The 9,536-nt window shown below is 51.2% G+C and overlaps 1 non-coding gene across 1 annotated transcript; it reads right to left on the reverse strand.

Moving 5' to 3' along the window:
- Window positions 1–4,382: 4,382 nt before the first annotated feature.
- On the reverse strand, window positions 4,383–4,487 carry LOC140828713 (U6 spliceosomal RNA). Its single transcript, XR_012117282.1, has one exon. It is a non-coding gene; the product is annotated as a U6 spliceosomal RNA (small nuclear RNA).
- Between the last annotated feature and the right edge of the window lie 5,049 nt (window positions 4,488–9,536).

A 9,536-nucleotide genomic window follows, 5' to 3' on the forward strand; every position in this document is an offset into this window, starting at 1 on the left:
ACTGCATCAAAGACGTCCTGCTGAACAATATCCCAGCAGTGCTGATAGAAAAGCGAGGAGTACCCGTCGGGGCCAGCCACACTGTCTCTAGAAATGGAGAAAACCACAGCGCGCACCTCCTCCAAGGTGGGGGTGGCGACCATACTGTGGTTCTCAGATTGCGAGATGATAGACGGGAAGTCAGAGAAGTCTGGGCGGTCAAGCACAAAGGGGTCCCCAGTGAGGAGATTTTCAAAGAAAGCAGCCCCAGATTGCCGGATAAGCTCTGGAGACGTGAGACAAGTCCCATTGTCCCAGATCCTGAAGATTTTGTTGGCCACGTGCTTTTTCTTAACCATATTGTGGAAGAGCTTAGTGTTCCTCTCCCCATCTTCAAGCCAATTGCACGCGGCTTTTTGCTTCCAAAAATCGGCCTCCATAGCCGTGACATTAGCCAAATCCGCGTTACACTTGGATAGGCTTTGCCAGGAGAGATCGCTGGGGTTATTCTCGCAGGCCACCTCCGCGAGTCGCACCAACTTCTCCGCCTCATTGATTTTGTCAAAGATGTTGCCAAAAACATCTCGATTCCACCATTTCAGGTGGTTTTTAAGTCTTTTCAGTTTGGCAAAGAGGCGGAGCATACCAGTCAGGTGGCACGGCAAGTGCCAATTAAGCCTGACGGTTTGGAGAAAGCCATGGTGGCGAATCCACATGCTTTGGAACCTAAAAGAGCTAGGTCCACGAGCGAAAATCGGAGCAGAGGCCAGGAGGGGACAGTGATCAGAGACTGTGCGAGGGAGGTGTTGGATTCGGATGGAATTGAAGTGATCTCCCCAGTCTACTGAAACGAAGACTCTGTCGAGTCTTTTCCAAATGGTTTTATTGGTCCAAGTGAACGAGGACCCTTCAAACCCGGCATCGACTAATCCTGACTGGAGGATGAAGTCGTTGAATTCCTCCATAGGGAGGGATCGGCCTCCAGAGGTGCCAAGGCACTCGGAAGCATCCCTCACGACATTGAAGTCGCCACCCACAAGCCAGGGGCCACTGGCTGGCTTAGCCTGTATGAGAGAATCCCAAAGGTGACGGCGCTCTATGTGGTCGCACTTGGCATAGACAAAGGAGTAGAAGACATCTGCCGGGAGAAAGGCAGCGGAGACGCGGAGGTGGAGGAACTGGTCGTGATCAAGCAGGCGCTCGACCTTGACGTCCTCCGACGAGAAGACCCAGATCTTATTATTGGAGTTGGAAATGACCTGGTGGAACCCTAACTGCGAGGTCATGAAACGATGATCCAAGACAGTCATGGGTTCGAAGATGGCCAAAATGTTGACACGGTGGCGATCCACTAAGGTGTGGAGCCTCTGGAGGGACTTAGTGTTACCTAGTCCCCTGATATTCCATAGGAGGCAATTCATGAGGAACGAGCAGTAGGAGATCTCGATCTGAGTCGAGGGGACCTAGCTCTACGCCTATTCTTCTTCGGTTGAAAGTCTCCCGATTCAGTTAGGCGTTTATTGACTTGGTTGGACATATCAGTGTCGTGGATGTCCTGATCCAAGTCTCGACCATCACATGACTCAGCACGGCGCCCGTAGAGGTCAGGGTCTTCCCCAACAGAGGAGGTGGAAACAAGAGTAAAATCAGAGTGTGGGGGACCTTGATGGTGGACGATCTCCTCAAGAGTGTAGGAGGAGATTTCGGGCGGAGAATTAGGATTAAAGAGAGCTCGAGAAGCCGGGAGAGAGACAGTCGGGATCGAGTGGCTACTGTGGTTAACCACACAGAGAGAAGTATCAAGCACGGGGTCAATCACGGGGTCAACAAGGAGAGGGTGCGGGGATCCAAGGTCCTCCGCGCAGTCAAGAAACTGAGCAGCATCCTCCTCCTCCACCTCCTTGGCCCAGGGACGAGCTAGAGGGGCACATTTGATCGAGAGGGATGCCTGCGACGGACTTGGAAGGGTAGACTCACTAGCAGGAGTGAGCGGGATAGCAGGAGAAGGGTGTGAAGGCACGAGAGGGGGATCGACGGGGGTAACAGAGCTGTCAGGGGGGTTGCTGGTCTCGGCTTCTTCTGAAAGAGTGTGGAGACATTCAAAGGGATTGGAGGAGCGAGGGTCCTTGTTCAGAGCGGGCCTGGCAGGGCGAGCAGGGCGCCTGCGTCTGCGCTTAGGGCCCGGACCAGCAGCTTGAGGCTGTGGTCGGAAATTCTGATCAGGCGGGTTAGTGGGACCATGCAGAGGGGTATCGGCTTGGGTAGTGTCCGCCGTCTGCTGTGGTGCAGATCCCTTGGGTGGAGGACGGGCAGGGCGAGGGTTTTTACCATGGGAGAAACACACACTCGTAGAGTGGCCTAGCATTTTGCAATCAGTGCAATAAGCTGGGATTTTTTCGAATATCACATCGATCTCTTGAGTGTGGTCACCCCAACCCACCCAGATTTGCTTGACTAGTGGGTCGAGGACATTAATCTCAACACAGACCCGAGCGAAGGCACCTCGGGTCACATCAGCAGTGTAGTCGTCCATTTTGATTGGGTTTCCCACGAGTTTAGCCAAAGCGAAAAGGCTAGCTTTCTCGAAAAGGTGGAGGGGAAGTTCAGGGAGCCGGATCCAGACAGGGGCCATCGGGGACTCAGCTTGGAATTTAAACTCAGGCGTCCACTTTGAGAAGCGGATGCCAATTGGGCCCACAAACATATTCCCACGGGTCCAAATACGAGCATAGTCACCCTCACAGGTGAGGGTTAGCACTAGAAAACCACGGGGTAAGAATTTAAGGTCAAAAGGACGAGAGAGTCCCAATTTGGCAAAAGCAGCTGCTATATCAGTGTTTGGGACCAGTGTCCTGTTGCCCGAAATTTTTCCAACCAGAGCAAATTTATAAGGAGCTGCAAGGGATGAAATTACCTCGTCCGGGAATCGAATACCCGGCTTTCCATTGATGAATGTCGGGTCTGGCAGATCTGACATCGAGCTGCGGACTTCATCAAAGCTCTTCTTGGTAGTCCTAGGAGACGGGGGCGCCAGCGCATCACGGAACGAGATGGGGTGGGCTGCCGGTTTGGGTTGGGAGTTGGGCGGCCGAGTCGACTCGGCCGAGTTGACTCGGTGGTTACCAGTCGGGGCCATATCCAGGGACGGCGGGGTGCTGAGAGTTCTAGAACCGGTGGTAAAAATGGTGGAATCGGGCGGAATAGGGCTGAACTCGGACAAAGAATGGCCGAAACTCGGCGAGTCAACACCAAATTGGGCGTTCACGATCGGGGGCGGGTTTTCCGAAATTGATGTGGGGGAAATACTACCCATGGCTGGTCGATCACGTTGGTAAGAGGAATTCAAAAACGGAGTTGATATTGGTGGGCAATTGATCGAAATATTAGTCGCATCTAGGGTTCTTGAGGGGCGAGTCGTAGATCTGGAATTGATCGTCGGTTGCAACATGGATCCTGGAATTGGTTGAGGGCTATGAAGCGTCTCATCAAGGCGATTCCAGATCGAGGTCGGAGGTTTCCTGGGGACGCCGGAGTTGGCCGGAATTGAAGAAAATGTCACCAGCGGCGCGGTGAAGATCGACGGCGAGACTTTGAAGGTGCAATTGGAAGGGCAAATGGACTCCGATTGACCTGATATTTTGGCAGCAGGATCGATTAGACAAGACGAATTCAACGGTATATTAATTGTGCCGATCGGAGTTGAGACGACCGGCGGCCGTACAGTGGACGAAATTTTCGGGGTTTCAAAAGGCGATTTGGCGGGGCATACGGTGTCCGATTGATCTGAGATTTTAGTATGTTGTTCGCCTGACATAGGCGAGTCAGGTGGGGTAGGTGGCCGGCCGGAATCCGGCGACGTCATGGCGGCGGTGGTGGCGGCGATTTTTAGGAGGTATTAGGGTTTTTTTGGCTTGAGAGCATATTGAAATTTTTTCAAAATATCATGTCTGAAAATTCAAAAGATTTGACCCCCACAAGGTATTTATGGAGGCCAAGGTCTTGTATTTCAGTATTTATATAATATCCCAGGCAGTTTATACTCATGTCGGTAAGGAGTTAGATCCCATATATTTTAGACTCATGATGGTCCGGAGTCCCATTAGATTATACTCGAGATGGGCCACGAGATTTCGAACTCCTACATCATGGGCCTTCCGGATCAAGAGGGCCCATTGGGCCCAATAATATTTCTTTCCGGCCCACTTCAGGCGTTTGATAAATTGTTACTGCCCCTACCTCATGGGCTAGTAGATCGATGGGGCCCAGAGGGCCCAATTGTCCAATAACCCACTTCAAGGACTGAAATCCAGGGTTACAATTAATTCGTCCTCGCTGAGAATTGAACCCTGGTCTCCTCACTATGAAGTGAGTACATAACCATTGAGCCAAAGGCTACTTGGTTAAAAAATTTGGACCATTTCTCGATTTATGCGTGTCATCCTTGCACAGGGGCCATGCTAATCTTCTCCATGTATCGTTCCAATTTTATCGGATGTCCCCGAAGGGACAAAAATCAATAAAATAAATAGGGTTTAGGGTTTAGGGTTTAGGGTTTAGGGTTTTTTTTTTTTTTTTTTTTACCGGAAAACACCGCCGGATGCAGGGGGGTTAGGCAGACCCCTACCTGTATATATCCACAAAATAAAAAGTAACAGCAAAAAGAAAACCTAAAAGAGGAGGGGGATTAAACCAAGACCTCCTCAAAAAGGCTAAAGCAGTAAAAACATAAATACCAAGTAGCCTAGGGACATAAATACATAAGCAAAAATAACCCTAGACTACGACAAAAAATGCGCCAGAAACTAATCAAATATGAACTGCGCTAAGAGTCAACACGCCGAAGAAGACCAAATGATAACTGGGAGATGAGTGCAGAATCCATGGAGAAATTCTCATCTCTAAGCCATCACCCTGAAGAAGCCAATCTGTCAAAACGACTCTAATCTGAAACCGAGTAACTGTATGAATCCCAGCAGTCAAAATAAGAAAAGGCCAGGAAATCACTGTACAATGACGATAGAAGAGCAAAATGAAGATCGCAATCCAGCCAGAACAAAAAGGATCCAGCATCTGAAGTATAAATCTGACGAAGGTATCATAACAATGAAGAGGATCGTCCGGAAAGAATCCCTGGAACCACCACGACATCCAGTAAACTCCTGTAAAAGAACTGAGACGGCGGGCAAGGAGAAACTGCAGTAAACGCCCGCCAGGGACCAGAATTGGACCAAAGAGAGGCCCAAACAGAAATAGCGCTCCAGGGAATATGAGAGGGCCAAAGAAGAGCACCAAGAGGGTAAGTGCGAGAGCCCACCCAATCCCGAGGAGACCAAACATGTAGTGTGTGAGTGTCTGGGCCCACTCACACCAGACTGGCAAAACGGGGGAAAAGAGAAACCCCCTAAGTAACAGTACCTGCAAAGAAAAAATATACATATACATATAGAAATATCGAAGAAATGGGATCCAAGTGAAGGGAAGGGCTGCAAACAGCTAAGAACATCGATATCTCAGGTAGGGAAGTCCGGAGGTATCCGAACGTGCAAGTATGGAAATGTGCCTAGGGAGGGAGGGACCTAACTCTAAGGTAAAGTGCCTAAGGGTATGGGCCCTCGCCGCCAACGCATCCGCCACCGAATTACCCTCCCGGAATATATGCGAAATATGAACAGACCGCCCCCTCAAAAGGACCAGAATCCTGGATATAATGTGATCAAGACCCCAGCAACATCGACGGGAACGAATGAGCTGAATAGAAGTCAGAGAATCAAGCTCGATCCAAAGAGGGAAAAAGAATGATCAGAACAAAGGAGAAGACCCCTCCAAACCGCCCAAAGCTCAGCCCGGAGAGAAGACCCAGCTCCGATGAACTCGCTGAATGAGAGCACGACCCTCCCGGAATCATCCCGAACAACGCCACCAGCAGAGGAGTCCCCAGATAATACCACGCGAGCTCCCATCCACATTAAGCTTGAAGCACCCGGACGGCGGCCGCAGCCAGCGAACAATCGCCGTCCTATGAAATCTGTGGAGAGCAACCGAAATACCCAGCAATCTCGCCACATGAAACACACCCAGCCAATGTCTGGGCTTGACAGTACGCGCAGAGTGGGCGAGACGCAGGTAAGACAAAATCTGAAACTTCACCGTCTCCCCAGAGATGGGAAGATGACGGTGCTTAGCATCGTTCCGCGCAGTCCAAAGGAACCACAGAACAATGCAGGGAAGAAACTCCCGCACATGGCCCCCCCGGGACCAGACCAAATCTCTCTTCCACGCACTGAGGAACAAACTGAAATCCTCAGTGTCGGGAATACGAACCCGAAACACGGCGCCAAAGAAGTGCCAGACAGACCGAGCAACCGGGCTGCGAATGAATATGTGTGTGAATGTCTCAGACATATCACAACACTGACATCTCGAGGCTAACGCAAAACCCCGGCGCTGGAGCACCTCATCAACTGGGAGCCATTGATGCCAGAATCTCCAGAGGAAGAACGACATGGTAGGCCTCAACCAGCTCCCCCAACACGGGCGGAATATATCAGAAGACGGAGCACGCTGACGGATCAGCTCCCAAGCAGATCTCACAGAGAAAGCACCATCGGAGCTATGGATCCATCGTGCCAGATCAGGGTCACCCGAAAGAACAGGAATCAAAACAATCTCCTCGGCAACCGAAGGAGCAACAACCGCACAGAGGCGATCAAAATCCCAGGACCCCTCAGACAGAAAATGAGAGACCCGAACATCACGGCCCCCGCGGACCACACACCGGGAGGACAAAGGAACGTCCCCAAACCAAGTGTCATCCCAAAAGGAAACATCTCCGAGACCAACTCGCCAGCGAATGCCAGGCTCCGCGCGAGGGCGGATCCTGAGGAGACGACGCCAAATGGGGGAAATAGAAGCACGGGCGGGGACACAGGCAGGAGCATCCAGCCGGCAATACTTCCGGAAAAGGAATCTCGCCCATAAAGAAGAGCCCTGCCGAAATCTAATCCATAATTTGATAGAGAAACATTCCACGAGATCTTTCAATCTGCGGAATCCAAGTCCCCCCTCAATCACGGGGAGGCAAGCCCGAGACCACCTGGCCCAGTGCCACTTCCTTTCCAAGGGTCTCGACCCCCAGAGGAAGGCGTTGAAGGCCCGTTCAAGCTTCTCCATGACAGCCAGAGGTGGCTGAACCACCTGAAACAGATAAATCGACATGGAGAGGAGCACGCTACGTATCAGGGTCATGCGGCTACCCGGGGAGAGGGTCCGAATCTCCCAACCCTCTAACTTCCTACGAACAGACTGTAGGAGGGGCTCAAAAAGGAAGCAAGTGCGATTACCCCGATAAAGGGGAACTCCGAGGTACTTGAGGGGCAGATGACCCTCGGCGAACCCGGTAATGCGCAAAAGCCGGGAGCGGAGGCGCCCAGAGCATCTCGGAGGCAAAATCAAAGAACTCTTGGCAGCATTCACACGCTGCCCCGAACAGTTCTCGTAGTGGTGCAGAAAATCGACAAGGCGCTGCATACCACGAGTACCCACCACTGGCAAAAATAATGACATCATCAGCGTAAGCCAGATGGGAAATCAAAATATCACAATCAGAACGGTACCTGAGCGCAGGATGCTGCAGGTATAGGCGGTCAAGGCCACGAGAAAGATACTCCGCCCCCAAAACGAAGAGAAGGGGAGACAATGGATCGCCCTGTCGGAGGCCTCTGGTGGAACCAAAAAACCCCGAGAGAGAGCCATTGATGTTCACAGAGAAATGACAATGGGAAATACAGGCCAAGACCAAAGCCACAACACGCTCTGAAAAACCAAAATGTCTCATAACGTCAAATAGGAAATGCCACTGGACCCTATCATAGGCCTTGGCCATATCCAACTTCAATATGACATTACCACCACGAGTGGGGAGAGTAATGCTGTGAGTGAGCTCCTGGGCAAGGAGAATATTATCCGAGATCATCCGACCCGGAACGAAGCCACTCTGATTCGGGGAAACAAGTCTCTCCACCACATCCCTCAACCGAGAGTACAACAGCTTAGAGATGATTTTGTTCGTGACATTGCACAGGCTGATCGGACGGAAGTCCGACCAGGCGCGTGCACCCTCGACTTTGGGAATAAGAGTGATCGTGGTGGCGGTAAAGCCCTGAGGCATAGGAGAACCCTGGAAAAAATCAAGAACAGCACCAAAAACATCCTGATGGACAATCTCCCAGCAATGCTGAAAGAACGCCGAGGAAAAGCCATCAGGGCCAGCAACGCTATCAGGGTGAATGGAGAAGACGGTCGCGCGGACCTCCTCCAAAGAGGGAATCGCAGCAATACCATCATTCTCCACGGCAGAGATAACCGAGGAAAAACCCGAAAAATCAGGGCAATCGAGCGCAGAGGGCTCCCCGGTAAGAAGATCCTGGAAAAACAAGGCTCCCGACTGCTGAATCAAATCCTGAGACGTCAGGCAAACCCCATTCTCCCATATGCGGAAAATTTTATTCGCCACACGCTTTTTTCCTCACCATATTATGGAAGAGTCTGGTGTTCCGCTCACCATCCTCAAGCCAATGGCAAGCCGCTTTCTGTTTCCAAAAATCCGCCTCCATGGCGGTGATACGAGCCAGATCCTCATTGCGATCGGACAGGGAAGTCCAATTCGCGTCAGAAGGGTCGGCCTCACAAACATCCTCAGCTGAACGAACAGCCCTCTCAGCCTCAGTGAGTCTATCAAAAATGTTACCAAAAACATCTCGATTCCACCACCGGAGGTGATGCTTGAGACGCTTCATCTTGGCAAAAAGCCGAAGCATGCCGCTCAGACTGCAAGGCAGATTCCAATTAAGCCTCACAGTCTGCAAAAAACCATGGTGCCTAACCCACATACGCTGGAAGCGAAACGAGCTCGGCCCACGGGCAAAAACAGGGGCGGTAACCAAAAGCGGACAGTGATCCGAGACAGTACGAGCGAGGTGTTCAACCCGAATCGAGCTGAAATGATCTCCCCAATCAACAGAAACCAAGACCCTGTCCAAACGCTTCCAAATGGTCTTATTCGTCCAAGTGAACGAAGACCCCTCAAAACCAGCATCGATCAAGCCAGAATCAAGAATAAAAGTGTTGAACTCCTCCATGGGTAGCAACCTACCACCACGGGAGCCCAAGCACTCAGACGCATCCCTGACGACATTAAAGTCGCCCCCAACCAGCCAGGGACCCAAAACAGGCTTAACCAAAAGCAAAGAAGCCCAAAGATCCCTACGCTGAACATAATCACATCTAGCATAGACAAAAGAACAAAATATCTCTGTCGGCAAGAAAGAGGCAGAGACTCTGATGTGAAGGAACTGAGCATGATCAAAAACACACTCCGCCCTCACATCAGCAGCAAAAAATACCCAGATATGACCGGAGAGATTAGAGATGACTCCAGAAAACCCCAAACGGCGAGTCATGAATCTCGGATCCAGATCAATCAAGGGCTCCAAAACAGCCAAAACCTTAATCTGTTTCTCCTTCACAAAGGCATGAAGCCTCTGCTGGGACTCCGAACC

The sequence above is a fragment of the Primulina eburnea genome, chromosome 3 (assembly GCF_022965805.1).
Source record: "Primulina eburnea isolate SZY01 chromosome 3, ASM2296580v1, whole genome shotgun sequence".
Taxonomy (NCBI): Eukaryota; Viridiplantae; Streptophyta; class Magnoliopsida; order Lamiales; family Gesneriaceae; genus Primulina; species Primulina eburnea.